Below are 24,753 nucleotides of genomic sequence, written 5' to 3'. Positions count from 1 at the left end.
ACTTAACCAAGGACATAACATACTCAGAAAACTGTAAAACATTGCTAAAAGAAACCAAAGATGATCTAAATAAATGGAAGGATATTCTCTGTTCATGGGTTGGAAGACTAAATATTATTAAGATGTCTATTCTACCCAAACATCCATAGATTTAACACAATCCTGATCCAAAATTCCAACAGCCTTCTTCATAGAATTAGAAAAGTCAATCATCAAATTTATCTGGAAGGTAGAACAAAGTTGGAGGAATCTTACTTCCTGACTTTAAAGCATATTATCTAGCTATCATGGTAAAAACAGTGTAGTACTGGCATAAAGGTTGACAGAATGACCAATGGATCTAATCAAAAGTTTGGAAAAAGACCCTCACATATGCTATGGTCAAGTGATTTTTTGACAAGGCTATCAAACCCCTCCGCTGGGTCAGAAGAGCCTATTCAACAAATGGTGCTGGGAAAACTGGATATCCATATCTAAAAGAAAGAAAGAGGACCCTTATCTCACACTTTATCAAAAATTAACTCAAAATGGATCAAGGACCTAAATAAAAAACTAGAATCATAAAACTCCTAGAAGAAAATGTAAGAAAAAATAAATTAAAAAAAGAATAAAAAAGAAATTAAAAAAAAAAAAAAGAAAATGTAGGGAAATACCTTCAATACCTTGTGGGAGGTAGTGGTCTTTTGGACCTTACATCTAAAGCATGATCAATGAAAGAAAAAAATAGATAAATGGGACTTCCTCAAAATTAAACACTTTTGTGTTTCAAACAGATTTGTTAAGAAAGTGAAAAGATAGTCTATTCAATGGGAAAAATCAGAAACCACATATCTGACAAGGGTTTGATTTCCAGGTTATATAAAGAGTTAACACAACTTAATGACAAATCGACAAGAAACCCAATTTAAAAATGGGCAAAAGACTTGAATAGACATTTTTCTGAAGAAGAAATATAAATGGCCAAAAGGTACATGGAAAGATGCTTGACATCATTAGCTATTAGGGAAATGCAGATCAAAACTACAATGAGATATTGCATACCATACACAACGGCCATTATGAAAAAACTAAACAGATAACTACAAGTGTTGGAGAAAATGTGGAAAAACTGAACACTCCTTCAGTGCTGGTGGAAGTGTAAAATGGTGCAGCCTCTGTGGAAGGTGATTTGGTGGTTCCTCAGGAAGCTAAACATAGAACTGCCATAGGATCTGGCAATCTTGTTACTAGGAATGTATTCAGAAGAACTGAAAGTAAGGATACAAACAGATATTTGCACACCAATGTTCATGGTAGCATCATTCACAATTGCTGAAAGATAGAAACAGTCTAGTCAATCAATGAATGGATTAACAAAATGTGGTATATACACTGATAGAATACTATTCAGTGAAAAAAAAATGAATTGGGGAAGGACATGACAACATGGAGGAACCTTGAGGACATTACGTTGAGTGAAATAAGGACAAATATTGTATGGTTTCAATGATATGATTTAAATAGCGTAAGTAGACTTACAGGGAGTATAGGTTGGTGGGAGATGGAACGTGGGTTGAGAAGAGGAAGTTGATGCTGGATATATAGAGAATGTTTAAATAAGTCAATTGTAAATATGTGGTAATGGATGGAATTGATGGTAGCATAGAGTGAGTATAACAAACACTGTTGATTTATGGATACAATTGTGGCTGAAACTGGTAGTCTAGGGGGATTAATATTAGCTGGAGGACAGCTGGAGGATAATATCGGGAATGTATAACAGTTTTGGCAGTAAATGAGGCTAGTGGTTAATAATATAATACAGGAATGTTCTTCTACTAAAAATAAAAAAAAGAAAGTAGATTAGAGGTTACCAGGGATGGGGGAAGGAGAGTTAATGCATAATGTGTGCATTGTTTCTTCTGGGGTGACGGGAATGTTTTGGTAATGGATGGTGGTGATGGTGGCACAACGTCTTAAATGTGATTAATCCCACTGGAAGGTAGCTTGGGATGGTATGAGATGGGAGATTTTATGTTGTACATGTTTCCACAATTAAAAAAAAAAAGACTAAAGGGACAGTGGCAATTAAATGCAATCCATGATCCTGGACTGAAGCAAATAACAGAGCAGAAAATTTCCAAAGGATATAATTAGGATAATTGGAAAAAATGGAATAGAGACTATAACCTTTATATCAATGTTAAATTCCTTAGACTTGATAAATATACTTGGTGGAGGTGCATAAGTGGATGGCCTTATTCTTAGAAAACAGGAAATATTAGGGAAAAAAAGATAAATTATAATTTTGCCAAAACAGAGTCCATTATTTAGAGCTTGACCTGTCTAAGAAGAGAAAAACACTCTACATCCTAGACCCCTCAAAAAATGACAATTAAGAGGATTTCTGGGGGAGCGAGTGTAACTCAGTGGTTGAGCGCTTGCTTCCCATGTACAAGGACCTGGGTTCAATCCCCAGTATTGCCTTAAAAAACAAAACAAAATCAAAAAAACACCCCAAGATTTCTAGGTTTAACTGGATAATGCAGAGAATGGGTATCATGTTTTTCTGAGATTTCAACACCTCTTTATGAATTGACTAAGACTTCAGTTAGAGACCTCTACTCTGGGAGCCCAAACATGAACACCTTTAGAAGGTTCTTCAACAGCCTCCTTCCTGGAGCATCCCTAACCAATAAAGCCCCTATGTCTGTTAGTGCAGGAGCAATCTGAAAGGAAAAACAAAAAAAAAACGCAAAACCAACAGGGAAGTGGATGTGACTCAACCAACTGCGCTCCCATCTACCATAAAGGAAGTCCAAAGTTTGATGCCCAGCGTCTCCTGGTGAAGGTACACTGGCCTGTGGGTGAGCTGGCCCACACAGAAAGCTGGCACAGCAAGATGATGTAATAAAAAGAGACACAGAGGAGAGAGAGTAAGAGACGCAGCAGATTAGGGAGCTGAGGTGGTGCAAGAAAATGATCGCCTCTCTCCCACTCTGGAAGGTCCCAGGATCAGTTCCCAGAGCCGCCTAATGACAATACAAGCAGACACAGAAGAACACACAGAAAATGGACAGAGAGAGCAGATAATAGAGGAAGGGCGGAGGGGGTAAGGGGGAGGGGAGAAATAAATCATTAAAAAAACAAAACCCAATAACAACAACAACAAAAAAGGAACCACCATATGCCTAGGGTGGGAGGAAGTGGCACGGGGCCTGGAGCTAGGAAGATGTGAAAGAAGGCATAGAAAGGAAGGGAAGGAGTAGCGAGCAGCCTGGTGGGAGGACTGACAGATGGCTAGAGGACACAGGTGGGTAGGCCAGATCATGCAGTACCCTGAATGCCAGGCCTAGGAGTTCCAACTGTAACTGTTTATAAAGTTACATAGTTATTAAGAGAAACTGCACTTTTATGCAAACTACCCAACTACTTTCCCAGGAGATGGTAAACAAATCCCATTACACCAAACTGTCAGAAAAAAAAGTAGAGCCTGGATTAACAAAAGCCGTGAACCATGCCACCTGCTAAGTGGAAAACTGATCAGACACATGGAAGTTTGTTCTCTCCCAAAACAGCATTAAAATTACATTAAAGATTTTCATTTTTAATTTGTATGTTGTTACACACACGGGGAAAAGGAGGAAAGGCAGAGGCAACAGAATTTTAAGAATTGGAAATAAGACTGATAACTAGCAGGCAAATCTGAGAAAGCTCAATTACAAGCCAGCAGTGGGGAAAGCTGAGAACCACCCCAACTTTCACCACAAAATCCTTCCAAAGTTTAGGAATTGACAGCGCCAGGTACCTCTGGAAGGGCACCTGAGGGCACTGGGGTGGAGCTGTGTGAGAAGAGCCCTTGAATCTCTAGGCTCCTCCACCCCCAATCCACGGTGCTGAGTGACTGCACCTCATACTTCTGCAGAAATCTAGAGGTTTATTCCCCGGAATACAGCAAGGGAAGCATAGAGAGGTGAAGAGTTTTCTTGTTTATTATTATTTTTGAAATAATGAAAATGCTCTAATAATGACTGGAGTGATGAATATACAACCAAGTGATTATACCAAATACCACTGATTGTATACTTTGGATGAATTGTATGCTTTATTAAAATGTATTAATAAAATTGAAAAAAAGGTGTCTGGAATGGAGGTACATGGCCCAATGGAAAATGTGATTGCTAGATGACAAACGGGGTTTCAGTGATCGTGGACAAGCTAAACACTAAGATGCCAAGCCTTTTTTCTCCATTAGATACTGGCAGCCAGACCTCCCCACTCCAGGCAGGAGGCAGAGTGCTCTCTACGCAATTTGACCAGGACAAGAGGAAAGATCAAGAGATACTAGCACCAGGGTGTACAACTCACAGCCCACCTAGAGCCCCTATACAGTGTTGACAAGCCCCTGACACCTATTCAGAGCCCCCAATCTGCTGTAAGTCCCTACTTTTCATCACGCACAGACAACTAATGATTTAAAGATCTCATAGGAAAGCTTCTATTAATAATATAAAGATGAAAAATTTCATACCCATTAGAATGGTTGCAAAAACCAAAACAAAACAAAAAATAAGTGCTGGAGAGAAACACTCATTCATTGCTGGTGGCAAGATAAAATGGTGCAGCCGCTGTGGAAGACAGTTTGGTTGTTCCTCAGAAATCTAAGTATAGAACTACCATATGACCCAGCAATCCCACTACTAGGGATATACCCAAAAGAGCTGAAAGCAGGGACTGAAATAGATATTTGCACACCAATGTTCATAGTGCATTACTCACAATTGACAAAAGATGGAAGTAACCCAAGAGTCCATCAACCAATGAATGGATAAATAAAATGTGGTATATATGTACAACGGAGTATTATTCAGCTGTAAAAAGGAATGAAGTCTTGATAAATGCGACATGAACTCTGAAGACTTCATGTTAAGTGAAATAAGCCAGACATAAAAGGACAAATATTGTATAATCTCACTAATTTGAAACAATTAGGAAAAGCAAACTCAAAGAGTCAGAACCTAGAATACAGGTTACCAGGGGAAGGGGTGGGGATAGGGAAAGGGAAATTAAAGCTTCAAATGTACAGGGCTCCTATTTGGAATGATGGAAATGTTCTGGTAATGAATGGTGGGTGATGGCAGCACAACACTGTTAATGCAATTAAGAGTATTGAAATATGTATCTGAATATGATTAAAAGGGGAAATGTTGAATTATATATATGGTAACAATAAAATTTTTTTTAAAGTCCAAGGAACTATTCTACACAGTGAACCCGAAGTTAAACTATGGATTTAATTAATAGTACAATTACAGAAATGTGTTATCATCAATTATAACAAATATTCAAAGCATATTTCGTGAGTTGTAAATAAGGAAGTGCCATCTTGTAAACAATCCCTATCCTTAATGCCTTTTGTTTGTACAAGAAACAGAAGCCAGCAGTGAAGCTATAGTAGCCCAGGGAGATCACAGCTTTGGAAGCAAGTGCCATCATCCCTATCACCTCTATTTTTTTTCTTTCTTTAAATTAGAGAAGCTGGGGAAGCAGATGTGGCTAGATGACTGCGCTCCTGCCTACCACACGGGAGGTCTGGGTTTGGTTCGCGATGCCTCCTAAAGAAGACAGGCTGGTGCAGCAGGCTGGTGCAGCAGGCTGGCGCAGCAAGATGACGCAGCAAGATGACGCAGTGAAGTGACACGACCAAGAGATACAGGGAGGAAGCACACTGAGAGAGGCAGCGAAGCAGGGAGTGAAGGTGACACAGGTGACTGGGTGCCTCCCTACCACATGGGAGGTTGTGAGTTTGGTTCCTGTTGCTTCCTAAAAAAAAAAGACCACACAACAAACAGACACAGCACATGTAAACAGTGAGAGGGTGGGGAGAAAAAAATAAAATATAAAAAAAAAAAATTAGAGAAGTTGTAGGTTTACAGAAATGTCATGCATGAAATACCCCATATACCACTCTATTAACACCTTGCATTAGTGTGGTATATCTGTTATAATTCATGAAAGAAAATTTTTGTAATTGTACTATTAACTACACTCCATCTAAACAATATACCCTTAAACAGTCCATGGGCCAAAGAAGAAATCACAAGGGAAATTAGGAAATATCTTGAGATGAATGAAAAAGAAAACATACGGAGAGTAGGTTGAGCACCTGCTTCAGATGTACAAGGTCCCAGATTCAATCCATGGTACCTCTGAGAGAAAGAAAGAAAAGAAAGAAAAGAAGGGAGGGAGGGAGAGAGGGAGGGAGGAAGGAAAGAAGGAAGAGAAAACACACATACCACAAGTTTTGGGATGCAGCAAAGGCAGTGCTTAGAGGGAGATTTATAGCTCTAAATGCTTACAAAAGAAGAAAGATCTCAAATCAGGACCTAAACTCACACCTGGAAGAATTAGAAAAAGGAGAGTTAACTAAACCTAAAGTGAGCAGAAGGAAGGAAATAACAAAGATTATAGCAGCGATAAATGAAATAGAGAATAAAAAACAATAGAGAAAATCAATGAAACCAAAAGTTGGTTCTTTGAACAGATCAATAAAAGTAACAAACCTTTAGAAAGAATGACAAAAGTATGAAAGAGAGAGAATGCAATCACTAAAATCAGAAATATAATGGGGCACATTATTACACATTACATTATATCACAGAAATAAAAAGGATTTTAAGAGAATATTACAGGGAAGTAGATGTGATTCAAGTGATAGAGCTTCCACCTACCATACGCATACGGGAGGACCTGGGTTCAATTCCTGGGGCCTCCTGGCGAAAAAGAAGAAGAGAAAGCATGCCCATGGGCCAAGCCAGTACCCACACGAGTGCCCACGTGGTGAGTCAGTGCCCGCATGAGTACCCGTGTGGTGAGCCAGTGCCATGCACAAGTGAGTCACGCAGCAAGACGATGACGCATCAAAAGAGAGACAAGGGGAGAGTCAAGGTGAAGCACAGCATATACCAGGACCTGAGGTGGCACAGCTGACAGGGAACCTCTCTCCATATCAGAAATCTCCAGGATCAAATCCTGGTGAATCCTAGAGGACAGAAAATGAGAAGAGAAGACAACACAGATAGCAAAAACAGCAGGGTGGGAGGAGGGGAATAGGGAAAATAAATAATTAAATAAATTTTAGGAAAAAAAAAAGAGGATATTATAAACAACTGTACCCAAACAAATTACATAACATAGATGAAATGGATAAAAACATGTAAACTACCTATGCTAAGTCAAGAAGAAACAGAAGAACTCAACAGACCAATAACGAAAAAAGAGATTGATACAGTAATCAAAAACCTTTTCAACAAAGAAAAGTCCAGGACCAGAGAGCTTTACTGGTGAATTTTACCAACTATTTCAAGGAATTAACACCAATCCTGCTCAATCTCTTGCAAAAAATTGAAGAAGAGGGAACACTACTCATTCCATGAGGCCAACACCATCCTCATACCAAAGAGCCAGAGAGAGGTACCACAAGAAAAGAAAATCACAGACAACATCCCTTATGAATATAGATGCAAAAATCTTCAACAAATACTAGCAAGCCGAATCCAACAGCACATTAAAGGATTATACACCATGATCAAATGGGATTTATCCTGGAATATAAGGGTGGTTCAATGTAGGAAAAGCAATTAATGTAATAGACATTAACAGGATGAAGGGGGAAAAAACATATGATCATCTCAACTGATGCAGAAAAAAACATTTAACAAAATCCAGCATCTCTTCTTGATAAAAACACTTGAAAGGTCATATATGAAAATCCCACAGCTAACATCATACTAACTGGTGAAAGACTGAACACTTTCCCTCAAGATCAGGAACAAGACCAGAGTACCCACTGTAACATTCAACATTGTACTGGAAATTCTTGCCAGACCAATTAGGCAAGAAAAAGAAATAAAAGGCATCCAAATTGGAAGGAAGAACTGAAACATTCCCTATCTGTAGATGGCATGATTTGATATATAGAAAACCCCCCAAAATTCACAACAAAGTTACTAGAGCTAATAAATGAATTTGGCAAAGTGGTGGGGTACAAGATGCAACATGTAACAATATGCAAATATCAGTAGTGTTTCTATACACTAGTAATGAAGAATCTGAAGAGGAAATTAAAAAAAAATTTCAATTTACAATAGCAACTAAAAGAATCAAATATTTAGGAATAAATCTAACTAAGGATGTAAAGGACTTATACACAGAAAATGATAAAATATTGCTATAAGAAACCAAAGAAGACCTAAATAAATGAAAGGACATTCTGTGTTCATGGGTTGGAAGACAAAATATTAAAATGTCATTTCTATCCAAAGTGATTTACAGATTCAAAAGAACCCCAATAAAAATTTCAACAGTTTTTTTTTTTTTTTTTGCAGAAATGGAAAAGCTAATCATCAAATTTATAGGAAGGGTAAGGAACCCTAAATAACCAAAAGAACAAAGTTGGAGGATTCATGCTCTCAATTTCAAAACTTATTACAAAGCTACAGTAATTCAAAAGGACACAAGTATAGACCAATGGAATCAAATTGAGAGTTCAAAAATAAACGCTTACATCTATGGCCAATTGATTTATTATTTTTATTTTTATTTTGACAAGGGTGCCAACTCCACTCAATGTGGGGGAAAACAGTCTCTTCAGCAAATGATGCTGTGAAGACTGGATGTCCATGTGCAAAAGAATGAAGGTAGACCCCTACACCTCATAGCACATACCAAAATTAACTCAAAATAGATCAAACATCTAAATATAAGAAAAAAAACTATAAAACTTGTAGAAGTTTAGCATAGGGAAGCATCTTCAGGACTTTGTGGCAATGGCTTGCTAGACTTTACACCAAAAGCACAAGCAACAAAAGAAAAAATAGATAAAAGGGACTTCAAAATGACAACATACAGAATAGGAGAAAATATTGTAAATTACGTATCTAATAAGGGAGTAATATCCAGACTATATAAAGAAACCCTACAGCTCAGCAACACACCAAAACAACCCAGTTTAAAAATGTGCAAAATACCTAAATAGAAATTTCTCTGAAGAAGACACACGAATGGCCAATAAGCACATGAAAAGATGGTCATCATTATTAGCCATTAGGGAAATGCAAATCAAAACCTTGAGATATCATTTCACACATACTAGAATAGGTGATATTTTAAAAAAAGAAGAAAATAGCAAGCATTGGAGAGGCTATGGAGAAATAGAAATACTTGCTCATTGTTGGGAATACTGTATAATGATGCCACTGCTGTGGAAAATAGTTTGGCGATTCCTGTGAAAGTTAAAAATAGAATACCACGTGGCTGGTGCTGGGGGCTGAATCATGTCCTCCACAAAAGGAATGCTCAGGTTCCAACATCTGGCTCCGTGGGCATGAACCCTTTTGTAAATAGGATCTTTGGAGATGTTATTATTTAAGGTATGTCCAAACTGAATGAGAGTGGACCTTACTCCAATATAGCTGGAGTTCTTTAAAGCAAAGGGAAACTGGACACATAGAGAAAGCCACAGAACCTAGCAGAGAAAAGAAAAGACATTGCCATGTGACCAAAAAGCCAGAAACCAGGCTAGGCAGAAGATACTGAAACAGGAAGGAAGCAAGCCTTCTAGCCTCTGAAACCATGAGCCAATAATTAAAAAAAAAAAAAAAAAGATTTTTAAAATTTATTCCCCCTACCCCATTGTTTGTACTTGCTGTCTGGTCTCTGTGTGTGTTTTTGTTGTTGCGTGCTCATCTTCTTTTTTAGGCAGCACCAGGAACTGAACCTGGGACCTCCCATGTGGGAGGGAGGTACCCAATGGCTCAAACCACCTCTGCTCCCTGTTTGCTGTGTCTCTCATTGTATTTCCTTGTTGTGTTTCTTCGTTGTATCATCTCATTGTATCATCTTTCCCCCATACAGATATCACCTTATTTCAGCATCACTTACTGAAAAGATCCATTATCCATTGAATTACCTCGACATCCTATAAAATATTAACTGACTATATGTGTATGGGGAAAGGTGGGTTCCTGGGCATTATATTACATTTTACTAATCTTTATGCCTATCCTAATGCCAGTGTCTTGATTTTTGTAGTTTTTATAGTAAGTTCTGAAAACAGGGAACATAATCTACCAACTCTTTTTTTTTCCCAAATAGTATTAGCTATTCTAGGGTTCTTTGCATATCTATATACATTTCAGAATCAGCATGTTAGCTGCTACCCAAAAAGAAAAAAAAAAAAGCCCGCTGAGATTGTGACTGGAATTGCACTATAGACCATTTTGAGATACAATGATAATGCTGACTTTCAATCCATGAACATAGCATCTATACCCATTTATTTAGGTTTCCTTTAATTTCTCCCAGTAATGCTTTATAGTTTGCAGTGTCTAGGTCTTGAACATGTTTTATTAAATTTATCCCTAAGTAGTTCATACTTTTAGAGCTACTGTAAATTGTATTTTGAATTTGAATTTCTAATAGTTTATTAGTATATCAAAATATAATTTATTTTTTATACTGACCTTGTATCCTATAACCTTAACTTAGTTTTAGTAGTTTTTAGTAGACTCCTTAAGATTTTCTACATTCAGTCATGGCAACTGCAAAAAATAAAAGTTTTATTTCTTCCTTCCAATCTGTACGCTTTTTAATTTTCTTGCCTCAATGCATTAAGACCTTTACTGCAATACTGAATTGAAGAGGTGAGACAAGACAATCCCTGCCTTATTCTTGATCTTAGGAAGCATTTACCTGCTCCCCCACAATTAAGCATGATGTTAGTTTTAGATTTTATATAGACAACCTTTATCAGGTTGAGGGAGTTCCCTTCTATTCCTAGTTTGCTGAAAGATTTTAATCATAAATGAATGTTGAATTTCTCAAATGCTTCTTCTGCATCTACTGAAATGATTGCATGGTTTTCCCTTTTTGTCAGTTAATATGGAGAATACTATACCTTTTTAAGGTTAAACCAACCTTGCATTCCTCGGATAAACCCCATTTGGTAATGGTGTATTTTACTCTTTATATACTGCTGGATTCCATTTGCTAGTACTTTGTAAAGGACTTCTTTGTCTGCTGCATGAAAGACATTTAGGTCTACAGGTTTCTTCTATGTCCTTATCTGGTTTTGGTTTAGATAATTCTGATCTAGGAAGGATTCTTCCCAAGTTTCTAAAGAGTTTGTATGGGATTGGTGTTATTTCTTCCTGAAGTATTTGAGAGATCTCACCAGGGATGCCGTCTGAGCCTGGAGTTTTCTTATGGGAAGGTTTTCAACAACAAATTCAGTTTCTTTAATTAGATAAAGGGCTGTTCAGATTTCCTATTTTTATGTCAATCTTGGTAATTTGTATCCTTCAAAAATTTTTTCCATGTCATCTAAATTGTTGATTTTGGCATAAAGTCAGATACAATATCCCTTATTAATATCTATAGACCTATAAGAGGAATTCCCTTCTTTCCTTCCTGATATTGTTAGCATGTCTTCTTTTTTCTTAATCAGTCTAGCTACAAGTTTATAAATTTTATTGATCTTTACAAAGAACCAGCTTTTCATTGAACTGATATTCTCCACTACTCATTATTTTAATGATTTCCACTCTTACCTTTATTATTTCCTATCTTCTACTTACTTAGGATTTAATCTGTACTTTTTCTAGTTTCTTAACATAAAAGCTTAAGTCATGGATTTCAGACCTTGGTACTTTTCTAATATAAAAATTTAATGATGGGAAGTGGATGTGGCTCTAGCAGTTGGGCACCTGCCTACCACATGGGAGGTCCTGGGTTTGGTTCCTGGTGCCTCCTAAAAAGGATGAGCAAGACAGTGAGCTAACGCAACATGCTTACATGGCAAGCTGACACAACAAGATGGCTCAACGAGATGATGCAATGAAGAGACACAACAAGAAAATACAAGACACACAACAAGCAGGAAGCGGAGGTGGCTCAAGCCATTTTGACACCTCCTTCCCATACGGGAGGTCCCAGGTTCAGTTTCCAGTGCCTCCTAAAAAAAGATGAGCACACAACCAAATAAACATACACACAGAGCAACAAGTGCAAACAACGGGGCGGAGGGTAAAATAATCTTTAAAAATTTTTCAATGGTATAGGGAGCTGATGCGGCTCAGTTGAGCACCCACCTCCCACATGGAAGGTCCCAGGTTCAGTTCAGTCCCAGCACCTCAAAAAAAAAAAAAGCTATAAATCTACCTCTAAATATTGCTTTAGCTACAGCCCACACATTTTAATATGTTGTGTTTTCATTTCAAGTTCCAAATATTTTCTAATTTTCCTTGTGATTTCTTTTTTGACTCAAGGGTTATTTAGAGATATATTGCTTAATTTCTAAATATTTGGGAATTTTCTAGATAATATTATGAATTTTAAATTTAGTTCTACTGTGGCCATAATTCCTCCTTTAAATTTTACTGAGACTTATTTCATGATCCAGAATACAGTCTTAGTAAATATTACATGTCCGCTTGAAAAGAATGTATATTATCATGTTGTTTGGAGTGTTCTGTAAATACTGATTAGGTCAAGTAGGTTTTTTAAGTCTTTTATACCCTTATTGATTTTCTACTTGTTTTATCAATTATCAAGAGAACAGTGTTGAAATCTCCAAATTAGTTATGGATTTATCTCTCTTTTCAGTTCTATCAGTGCATGCTCATAATGACAGTAATTCCACCATTATAAAATGTCTACTTTATCTTTGGTAATATTTCTTTACTACTTTGTATGATTCAATATAGCCACTTTAGCTCTCTTCTGAGTGTACATGGTATATTTTTCTTTGACTTTTAACTTATCTATGTCTTTATTTTAAAAGTGGAATTCTTATAGTCAGCATATAGTTGGGTCTTGTTTTATCTGATAATCTCTTTCCTTTAATTCAAGTGTGTAGACCATTTACATATATTACATAATTACTGATATGGCTGGATTTAAATCCACCATCTTGCTAGTTGTTTTCTACTTCGGTATTCTGATCTTTGTTCCTTTTCCCCTCCTTTCCTGTCTTCTTTTTGTTTAATCGCTTTTTGTTTTGTTTTATATTCTGCCTTTTATCCACTGTTGGTACATAAGCTACACCTCTTTCATTTTTAGAGTTTGCTATGGGATTTACAATATGAACATTTAACTCATAATGGTCTACCTTGACTACAGCACATTACTAATAATGTAAAAACAGTGTACTTCAATTTTTCCACTTGTCCTTTGTGTTATTGTTGGCATACATTTTTCTACATGTTATGAATTTCACAATGTGTTACTGTTGTAAGTAATTATCTCTTAAATAAATTTTAAGCTGAGAAAAATGTACTTCATATTTATCTACATATTTGCCACTTCTAGCACTCTTCATTCTTTTGTGTAGATCCAATTTTCCAACTTTTATCATTCCCCTTCTGTTTGAAAGACTTCCTTTAACATCTTAAGGTAAGTCTACTGGTGACAAATTCTCTTAGCTTTTGTCTGTCTACACACTTCTTTATTTTGCCTTCTTTTTTGAAATTTTAATTTTGAAATACCCTCACACATACTGGACAACTTCAAAAACAATACAACCTCCACAAAGAGAACTCCAGTATACCCCTATCCTGCTAGGCATCTGGACCCACCAACTATAACAACCTGCCTCATTGGCCATACCACTTCATCCAGGCATTCATCAGTCTATCAGTCTGCTGTCCATCTAGCCATCAATCCATTTTTTGAATCCTACAACCTTAACAACTTTGGATGTGATGTGTTCACATCATGCTCCTTGAACATTTAATACTGCCATGTATATTGCCATGAACAAGGATGATCACTTACATATCCACCTTAAGTGTAGTTATCAAGTTCAAGAAATTTAACATCAATGTAATGTTTACAGTCTATATTCCAATTTTATCACATATTCCATATATTTTCTCTCCTCCTTTTGTTAACTCCTGCCCAGGATCACCTATTAACTTTAATTGTCATTGTTTTTTTAGTTGCTCTTTTTTTGTTTTTGTTTCTGTTTTTATTGAGGGAACATATATACAAAATAATCTTCCCCATCTCAACTACTCCCAAGTATACCAATCACTGGGATTAATCCCATTCACAATATTGTGGTATCCTCACCACCTTCCATTACTAAAACTTTCTCATTTCCCCAAATACCCATTTTGCATTAACTCCCCATTTTTCCTGGCTTCATGTGAGGTAACCTTTTACTTTCAGTCTCTATGAGCTTGCCGATTCTCTATTTCTTTGCAGTTACCAGAGAGCTTAAATTTAACATACTAAATCTGTAACAATCTCATTTGCTTTCATATCAACTTAAACTTCACAAACTAACCAACCCCCCACTTTTATGGAGTTTTTGTATAAATGTTTATATAGCATGAGTCCCAAATCACTGATTTTTCAATTAATTTTTTACATGTCTTTTAGATTCTATAGGAAGTAAAAAGTAGAGTTACAAACTAAAAATACAACAGTACTGATACTTATTTTAGCTATCATTACCCTTATGGGAGATCTTTATTTCTTCATGCAGCTTCAATCTATTGTCCATGGACGGCCCACTGTCCTTCCCTTTCAACCTGCAGAACTCTCTTCCGCATCTCTTATAGGGTTGCTCCATGAGTGATGAATTCCATCAGCTTTTGTTTATCTGGGAATGTCTTAATCTCTCATTTTTTGAAATTTTCAACAATTTTTTTTTTTACCTGACAGACTAAATTCAGTACAATGTTTATTTTCATAACATCCTACATATCTTATATCAACCTTAACCTCTTCTACACAGTGATTGTGGTAGGAAGATCCATTTTATTTGGCTCCCATCAATGTAATTCAGGTAGTTCTCAAGCAAAGCAGTGATAAAATGTCTTTCTCCTACAGTTACTCCTGCATTCTCAATCAATTTCTTCTGCACATCACCCAAAGAAAATTTATGTGGTGTGATTACACTTTTTTTTTTTTTTTTTTAATATCAAGATTACTAAAAGAAGAAAAATACCAACATTTAAAATGTCAGTATTTCTAGTCAGGGAGAGTTCAATAAAATTTCATCAGTACATTATACTATAGTTTAACTCATGCTGGAATTTGTTAAAACCCAAGGTCTTCTTAGTCACATAAAACCAAAATTTCAATTAATGAGTAAATTATTTGGGTTCCACATGACGATATTAAGTGATAAAAAACAGAAAAGGCCAAGTTTTCAAGAGCCCCCCAAAATTATGGAAGCAACTTAATGAATATAACAACATAAAATATTCACTAACCAAATGCAAACTAAACTAGTTAAACAACTGACACTCTCAAAAAAGGCAGCAAACTGAAGGTATTAAAAAATAGTCAAAACAATAGTCATTATTTTAGTTTCTGCGCATCAAGTATAAAAGATCCAGATAAAAGAAATATTTTGTTTTCATTCAATTTAAAAACTTTAAAATGATAAATATTCAATAACTGATAGTATAATTAAGCTTTAAAGATGAACAGGTTTATATTTAGTAATTTGCATGCTTCTTACACTGGCACTTTTATTACTAACTCAGGAGAATGAGATGCATTTCCCTCCACATATACCTTTTTTTTTGAAGATTTATTTCCCCCCACCCCCACCCTCCCTTATCTGCTGTCTGTGTCCATTTACTGTGTGTTCTTCTGTGTCTGCTTGTATTCTCATTAGGTGGCTACAGGAACCAATCCTGGAACCTTCTGGAATGAAAGAGAGGCGATCATTCTCTTGCGCCACCTCGGCTCCCTGATCTGCTGTGTCTCGTATTATCTCTGTGTCTTTTTTTTATTGCATCATTTTGCTGTGCCAACTCACCATGTGCACCAGCACTCCTGCGTGGGGCAGTACTCTGCACAGGCCAGCACTCCATGTGGGCCAGCTTGTCCTCACCAGGAGGCCCTGGGCATCAGACTCTGGACTTTCTATATGGTAGACAATTGCTTGAGCCACATCCACTTCCTTCCCTCCAAATATTATGCCCTAAGATTTCAAATTTATAAATAAGGGAGTGTTTTAAATATTAAATTTTTACATGAATATTGAGTTTATCCTTGATTTCCTTTGTTTTCTAGATATTAACTGTTGTATAAGGAAAAAACTTTTTTTTTTTAAAGATTTATTTATTTATTTAATCCCCCCCCTCCCCTGGTTGTCTGTTCTCTGTGTCTATTTGCTGCGTCTTGTTTCTTTGTCCGCTTCTGTTGTCGTCAGCAGCACGGGAAGTGTGTGCAGCGCCATTCCTGGGCAGGCTGCACTTTCTTTCGTGCTGGGCAGCTCTCCTTACGGGGCGCACTCCTTGCGCGTGGGGCTCCCCTATGCGGGGGACACCCCTGAGTGGCAGGGCACTCCTTGCATGCATCAGCACTGCACATGGGCCAGCTCCACACGAGGTGCGGGGTTTGAACCGCGGACCTCCCATGAGGTAGACGGATGCCCTAACCACTGAGCCAAGTCCGTTTCCCGGAAAAAACTTTTATATCACAATCAAAACTTGTCTAGGTTGTTAGACTGTTGCCATAATTGGGTTACAGTAACTTAGATTCATTATTTGGAATTACACTTATTAAAGCAGACCTAAATGAAACGTATTTTCCTAGCAGAATTTCACACTTGCATTTACCTGCACTGTAGAACATGTTCAAGCAGTACTTTGGCTGTTAGGAAATATTTTACTTAAACAAACTTGTTATCTTCGACTACTCAGAACTCCTAGAGTAATCAACTTTACCTTTGAGTTCACTTTAACTATGTCTGATTCATTACAAATAGAAAAATTTTAAATACAAGTTAGGCCTCATTTTGGTTTTAAATCTGAAAGAAAATTAATGTGGGGAAATTTTCAAGATTCACAAATTTATGAAAATGTTTTAGCATCTCTTGATACATTACTTATCTTTTATTCTTCTTTCTGCACTTCCTTAATGTTTGCTTGTTTCACCTCTGATTCACTGAATTATTATTTATGCTTTCAGGGACTTCCGCTTTACAGCTTACTGTATCTTGTAAAACCTTTTTCACATCTGCTTGGCCAACTATACAGGCTGTTTTCGGCTAAGTCATCTGCAGTACGTGTTTTCTGAGTAGTCACACACCTCTCTTTAACTGCTGAAGCAAGGGCAAAAACCTCTGTCACCTTGGTATCTAGGAACTCCTTGCCTTTGCCGATTTGAAGCACTTACACTGTACAATGTGAATGGACTCTAAGAGTCTATCAAGTAGAAGAAATATTGGCAAGAAGGGAGAACTTCAAAGCATTCCATTTTGCCTACGGAAGTCACAACTCTGGCTTGTTCTCAAAATTCATTCACAATTGAGCAATCAACTCTAGATGGGTTAGAGGTCAGTCTTGGAATCAGTATATTGTTAGTACTGAGTACTTTTTTCCCTGGGTAATTCTTTGCAAGGACCAATTCAGTCTTCTTTCTCTCCTTTTCTAACGGTCTCCACTGTGCATAGCATTCCTCTAGATAAATATGAAGTTCACTGGCTGGTTCACTATGTGTTTTAATTGGTCTTTGAAATCCAAAAGTTTGCACACAACCAGAAAAGGAACTACCACCAAACATCACATCATTAAAAGAAGGGTATAGATGATTTAAGTCATCATAAGAAAATAAATCATATGAATCCAAGAGCGGAACAACAGAATAGCTAATGGGTGGGTGGATCTTAGGGAAACCCAAATTTGAATCACATTGTTGAAACTCTGATTATGTCTTAAGTCTCCTATCAGATAATTATTAGAAAAACATGATGCCTGTGTACAATTCATATGGTTAGTACTGTTGTCTCCACTTTCCAGTCTGAGGCTATGAAAACGATCCTATGACTCCAACAGATCCTGGTATGTATTTTGAGATAAGCCATCTAAATGCTTTGGTCCTTCCTCAGGATCATAATGTCCACTCTGGGGCTTGGCTTGGAAATTATGTTTGCTCACATTTTCAATGATACCATACTGCTGAGCTGAGCAGTAATCACAAAATCCTTTTAGCTGCTTTATTTATTTATTTTCATTAGTAACTGATATTAAGGGATTTTTTTCTCCAGTCTGTCAATCCTTCTATGTGACTGACAGATTAAATTCTTTCTGTAACATTGCAACTGACGTCAAAACTTGAAAATGTTGAAGGGTTTTCTTGGCAAAACTTCCAAAGTAAATTGCTATTTGAAGTTAAATTTATGGATAATTGAGAGATATCTGAAGAATGGTTAGAACCTTTTGAAGCTGCACTTAAATGACTACTTAGCTTCATCAAGTTACCTTGACTTCAATAAGGAATAGGAATTTTTATTTTCTGTTTGAACATTCATCGAAGTTGGTCTCTGTATGTTAATACTTCCTAAAGAGGTTGCTGAGCTGAGTAACAAATTCGCTGATTCAAAATACTCAGAATTTGGAGGATCAGGTTTAGTAAACCTCTGCTTTTCTGTGACATTAGCAAAATCATTATTAGCAGTACAATCTGTGCAACATTTTGGTTGGTACTCTGATTTTCAGATAAAATAAGCAGTGAACGATTCTTGGGCAAACTGCTTTTCTATAAGATGTGGTATAGTTTTTGGAAATGTGAAATTCTGCCGGTTAGGTACTGTCTCCTCCATTTTCTTCCAATTTGCTGGTTTTAACCAAAACTAACTTTGTATATGTGTCTGCTTCTAGGTAGTGTTTCAGGTGGGCTAATTTTTTACTGCCTTGGACACTAAAATGTGAACATTTATTAAGATTAGGATGACATATTTTTGGTATCTGCAATAGTCTGCATTTTCATTGTATCTATTAAACTGGGAAAGGACACCATCTCTGCCCCTTTTCTGTTTCTCTTTTCCATAAGGGTAAGTATCAACCCTGATTCTTTCAAGATGTCAGACAGACCAGTTTGAGGTATAAAACAGTTTTTGAGGGAAGCAGAAGTGGCTCAAGTGATAGGGCCTTCACCTACCATATGAGAGGACCCAGGTTTGATCCCTGGGGTCTCCTGATAAAAAAGAAGAGAAAATGACCCGTGTGGTGAGCCAAGTGCCAGTATGATGAGCCAAGTACCCGCACAGCAAGCTGAGGTTCCATGCGATGAGCCAGTGCCTATGCAAGTGAGTCACGCAGCAAGATGATGACACAACAAAAGAGAGATGAAGGCGAGAGTCAAGGTGAAGCACAGCAGGGACCAGGAACTGAGGTGACACAACTGACTGGGAACCTCACTCCACATCAGAGATCCCCAGGATCAAATCCTGGTGAATCCTAGAGGAGAAAGATGAGAAGACATAAAGAGAAACATACAGAAGATAACACTGCAAAAGGACACATAGCAGAAAGCGAGAGGGGGGGGGTGGGAGGAAAAACACAAAACAGGTTTTGATAAATGGATATTCTTGGAATATTGTCTGAGCTGCTTCATTTTTTCTATACATTGTAACAGAATGATCACTTTGTGAGGGTACCTTCATTGTTTTTAATTAATGCATTAATTTAACCAAATTAACTTCCATTTCAAGTGTAAAATCTCTCTAGATCTTTTATTATGCTGACCAAGATAAAATAAATACCTCTAACCTACCAAGTGTGTAAAATTTCCACATAGAGAAAACGAAATAAAATGACTAGTTGTAAAGGCCTTAAAGCTGATGACGAAAAGATGAATGCTGGGTAAGTTTAGGAGTCAAGCCAAAAAGGAAATAATAAACTTGTCATGAAACAAGTTCTGAGAAATTTTTCCTAAACAAAAACATAGAATATTTTTATATTCAGGAATCATTCAATGTGTATCTCAGCATTTCAAGGATTGGAATCACAGTAATTAGAAATTTTACAAGTGGGAGATGAACTGTAAACATGAACGTGCAACAAGTTCTTTCTTTACTTATCTGTTCTTTCCCTAGCCAGTTTCTTCACAGCATATTTCCTATTCTTACTGCAGATTTCAGAAATGGGATGGAATAAAACATCATGTGTCATAGGTGTCAAGCATACATGTTTTCCTAGAGAATAAACCAAAGAATGTGCATCTGCAATATGGTTAACCTCAGGTTTACAGGTAAATGGCATTTTTTTCTTTTTTTCTTTTTTTTAAATAAGTTTTTTTAAAACTTTCTCTCCCCTTCCCCCTCCCCCCAGTTGTCTGTTCTCTGTGACTTTTTGCTGCATGTTCTTCTTTGTCCTCTTCTGTTGTTGTCAGCAGCACAGGAATTTGTGTTTCTTTTTGTTGCGTTGTCTTGCTGCATCAGCTCTCCGTGTGTGCGATGCCATTTCTGGGCAGGCTGAACTTTCTTTCACGCTGGGTGGCTCTCCTTGCGGGGCACACTCCTTGCGCACGGGGCTCCCCTATGTGGGGACACCCCTGCATGGCATGGCACTCCTTGTGCGCATCAGCACTGTGCATGGATGAGCTCCACACGGGTCAAGGAGGCCCAGGGTTTGAACCGCAGACCTCCCATATGGTAGATGGACACCCTAACCACTGGGCCAAGTCCACTTCCCAGTAAATGGCATTTAAAAAATGATATTGTATCATCTTATACAGGCACTGGGCATCCAAAATGATCTGAATCATCTCTATGGAAGCTATTTTCTTGAGTAAAAAATAAACCAGTTCTTCCAAAATTATGATTTTTGGCTAGAAAATTTATAAAACACTTGAAAAAGTTTAAGCAAAACCACTGCTGAGCTGATCCTAAAATGGGGAAAAAAAAAAGAGCATGGCAGAAACCAACATTATTGGAATAATTTCTAAAGCTACACTTTTTGATTTCCCATTCTCCCCATTCATCTAATACAGTAATAAATAAACTTACAGTAAATACAAGAAGTAACATACTTTCAAAATCTTCAGTATCACAGAATGAATTGGGGCCTGACTGAATTAATTTCTCCAATACCTCCCAAGTCCAATTAGACAAAATGTCAAACTTGGGGGAAAAGGTGGTAATATTCAATTTGACGTCTGTTTTTCTTGAAATATACAGAGACATAAAAACCATTCCAGGCTTGCAAAAATATTTTCATGTTTATATTAAGCACATTAAGGTAAACATAGCAATTTTCATTTTAACACTTTTCAGTCCCACAAGAGGTGACTATTACTGGCTCATGGTAAAATGCAGTCCTCATTTAAAAACTATTCAACAAATGAGGAGGTAAGAGGAGCATCCTGTTAGCACAGGCATCTGGTAATGAATAAGGACCCAGGCTCTCACCTCTCTACCCACTCATAGCATAGGCCCAGGCCTGAGTAGGTAATTTCTGGAAGCTCTTGGCTCTCAGAAATGGACAGAGCTTGCTTGAAAGGAAATGCAGAAGTACAATAAAGACAATATTTAAAATGCAATAAGTGAACATACTGGGTGAACATTTCCTGGAACTCTTGCAGCAATCACTGAACAGGGAGATACAGATAGAAACTGGGGGGGAGGGGGAGTGGTTAGCCTAAAAATTCAGAAACCTTATCTTCAAAGTCATGTGTGATGAAAAATTTTGTTAATTGTAATCTCATTATAATTGGGAACATAAAATTTCTCTATAACAAGGTATACCCTGAGAAATACACACATCATCAAAGAAAGAGGTTAAACACCTTTTCAAGTCAAAAGTAATGCCCTATCCTTTGGAAGTTAATGAACTATATAATTTACTACAGAAACCTTTGGAAACTATTTTTATTATAGTTATTTATACGTTCATATATTCAATATGCTAATGATCAATACTGCCCAATTTTAAAATAAACTACAATGCTTAGATATTAAAAACAAAACAAAATAAAACAAAACACATTTAAATTTTAGCTAACCAGTACTGAGCTTGTTTGGGTTTAAATTTAAAGGTGATTGGAGCACGTGCAGCTCAGTGGTTGAGAGCACACTTCACATGCACTAGGTCCCAGGTTCAATCCCCAGTACCTCCTAAAAATTTTTTTTTACTGAATAAAAAAAGATGCTAAAAAGTAAAGCAAGCACCTACGAATCTTATGTGATAGATATAAGAGAAACAGAGAGAGTGGGAGGAAGGAATCAAGTTGGTCAGCATTTAAAAGGCGGCAGCATAGACAATCAGCGCCCTCTGCCAGAGCTTGAGAAAGTGTTGGGTCACCTTGTACACTGGTCTGGGGCAAAGTTAAAAGAGAATGGGGTTATACAGCACAGACAGAACAATTACGTGCATTTGAAAAACTACCTGGAAAAAGCCTTACAAGCGCCCCACAACTCAGGGGATGAAGGCAGGAAGGGACAGAGAAATACCCTTCCCTAAGTTGGCAAGGGGTTATTCCAGTGGCGACTAAGAGTGATTTCATGCTTTGATGTCCACCCTTACTCTAAACACAAAGCAACAGTAAACTGAATACAGAATTTGAAGAGAATGACAGTAATCTGAGATCATTATAGTAAACTACTAGAACCTTTATTTGTATTATTTATTCAAAGAATTAGACAGAATTATTAACACAAAAAGGTATAAAAATTGCTTTGTCAAGTGTCACTGACTGTAAACCTTATTTTCATAGTCCTTAACAGTATCTGCTTTTTTAAAAAATCACTTATATGTTCTAGTAAATGTCATGAATTTCACCTTGGGCAGAAATCAATAGGCAGAAAATGAATCAGACTTATAGTAACTGATGTCAATAAAACATACTGGAACCAGAATCTTTTTAAATGCTGAGAATCACAAAACCGTTCTTGTAAGAGAACTACTTTCACTTCTGTTTTGTTTACCTCCTGTTTTCCATAAGGTCAGTTTAATAATTTCAGACCCTGAGATTCTGGCCGTTTGCCGGTAGGCAGTGGTACAGTTGACTAAGGACCTAAGTGGCTGGCAGACATCTGAAAGTGGAATGCTTAGATGTTCGTGTACAGGGAACCAGGCCATCAACCAGCAGCTTTCTCCCTCCAAGGTTATTTCCCTGCACTTAGCAGTCAGGGAAGGGAGGCATCACAGGGACCCACATGATATTTCTACTGTGAAATAACAAGAACCATACTTATAAAACTGGTATTGCTTAGGATATTTTTATGTACAATTTAGGAGTGTGAATGGAAGGACAACAGAAATTCTTAAACAAACTGAACCAGTGTTGTTTAAGAATTTTTTTAATAGTCTAAGAGCAGTAGGAGTTCCTGGTATCAGAACTAAGGAAAAAGTATATGCATTACTATTATCAACCAAATGAGTTTACTAAGTATTTTGGAGGATCAGGGATGAAGGAACATCTTAGTCTAATGTGACCAATGCCCAAAGACATTTGGAGTGAGAGTTCTTCAATGAGGCCACAAAAATAAAATGACAACCCAGAGAGAAAGGAAGCAAGTAACCAAGCTCTTTCCTGTAGCTTTCCAAAAAACCCTGTGGATCAATGAAATAAGGGCTAGGTTCAATTTACAAGTCCCTTCAATTCATCTAGAATTTACTGAGCACCTACTATGTGGCAGGCACAAAGGACAAGAAGATGAACAAGAGACAAAATTCCTGCCATCGTGAAGCTTGTGCTCTAGTGGGCAAGACAGAAATACACTAGGCTCTGAGCTAGACACTTTCACATGTAATCCTCACAAATACATCTGTGATTACTCATCGAGATTACAGAGGGTTAACAGGAAAACAAAAGAGATTAACCCCCAACTCCTCCACACCCTGCAAATGGACATGCTACCCTCCTCCAACCCCATTCAAGACTAGGGAGCTGATCAAGTTCATAAAGGAAGAATGAATGGTTTGAAGGTCTCCACCTCTGTCTTCATCTGCATTTTTCTTTTGCTCTCTCCTGCAATTAAACGTCGGGTTCTAGAACTGAAATGTTTCTCACAGTACAGGGCTGTACACATAAAAACATATGTATTGTCCCTTATGGGAAATTTAGGAATAACTTGGTTTACCACACAGATTTTTCATTGTTTTAGACCCTAATCCATAAGTAAGATGCCACTCCATTGAACAGAGCTAATTTAGGATGTTGCTAAATAAATAGCAAAGAGCTTAAAAACTAGGTTTCGGGGGAAAAAATCTCTTTATGTCATTTCTTACGCTGAAAATAAACACAGTTCAAAGTTTACCTCCTCTATCCAGGGATAACTTGCTACAATAAGTTTTAGAAATTTTAACAAAGTTTAGTTTGCATTATACCAGACAAGATGAAATAAGCAAATGCAAATATGAAAACTTATTAATATTATTGTATTTGTGATGGAGAAATATTCATGTATTCTTGAAGAGCAGAATATCACAAAAATAAAAGTTAAAAGCCAATAATATATATATTTTAAACCAGTTATACTTACATTAATTAGAATGGCTACTATTATTGTTAACTTAGAAACACCACACTCAAATGGGTTTAAATACTGTAACTTATCAGTTTCCTGACGTTAGACCTTTCTTTTAAAAAAATAAACTTAATTTTTGAGGTTAACATCTACAGAAAAATATACACTTAAAAGTACAGAAAAGGACATAAATCATCAGCTTGATGAATTTCTGCAAATAACAGATATAACCACCACCACCCAAACCAAGAAATAGAATACTCTGGCATTCTATAGCTCCACTTAGCCTGCTCTAGTCACTACCCACTCCTTACCAAAGGTAACCACCATCCTAACCTCTAATGATAGTTTTATCTATGTTTGAACTTTATGAAAATGGATTACTAAAGCATGTCCTCTTTTGTGTCTTAGCTTCATTTGCTTAACATGATGATCAAGAAACTCATTCATGTTGTATGTAGGAAGAATCATATAATTTTCATTGCTACAATGTAGTATTA

The 24,753-nt window shown here is 36.9% G+C and overlaps 1 protein-coding gene and 1 pseudogene across 3 annotated transcripts in view; both read right to left on the bottom strand.

The window, feature by feature from the left end:
• Positions 1-24,753, bottom strand: part of PTPN1 (protein tyrosine phosphatase non-receptor type 1) — an 85,484-nt gene that overhangs the window by 29,417 nt on the left and 31,314 nt on the right. The window lies entirely within an intron of this gene.
• Positions 1,272-24,583, bottom strand: LOC139437570 (meiosis-specific coiled-coil domain-containing protein MEIOC-like; annotated as a pseudogene).

This window comes from Dasypus novemcinctus, chromosome 24 (genome assembly GCF_030445035.2).
Source record: "Dasypus novemcinctus isolate mDasNov1 chromosome 24, mDasNov1.1.hap2, whole genome shotgun sequence".
Classification (NCBI taxonomy): Eukaryota; Metazoa; Chordata; class Mammalia; order Cingulata; family Dasypodidae; genus Dasypus; species Dasypus novemcinctus.
The sequence above is the reverse complement of the archived record's forward strand: the minus strand, read 5'-3'. Positions and strand labels throughout refer to the sequence as shown.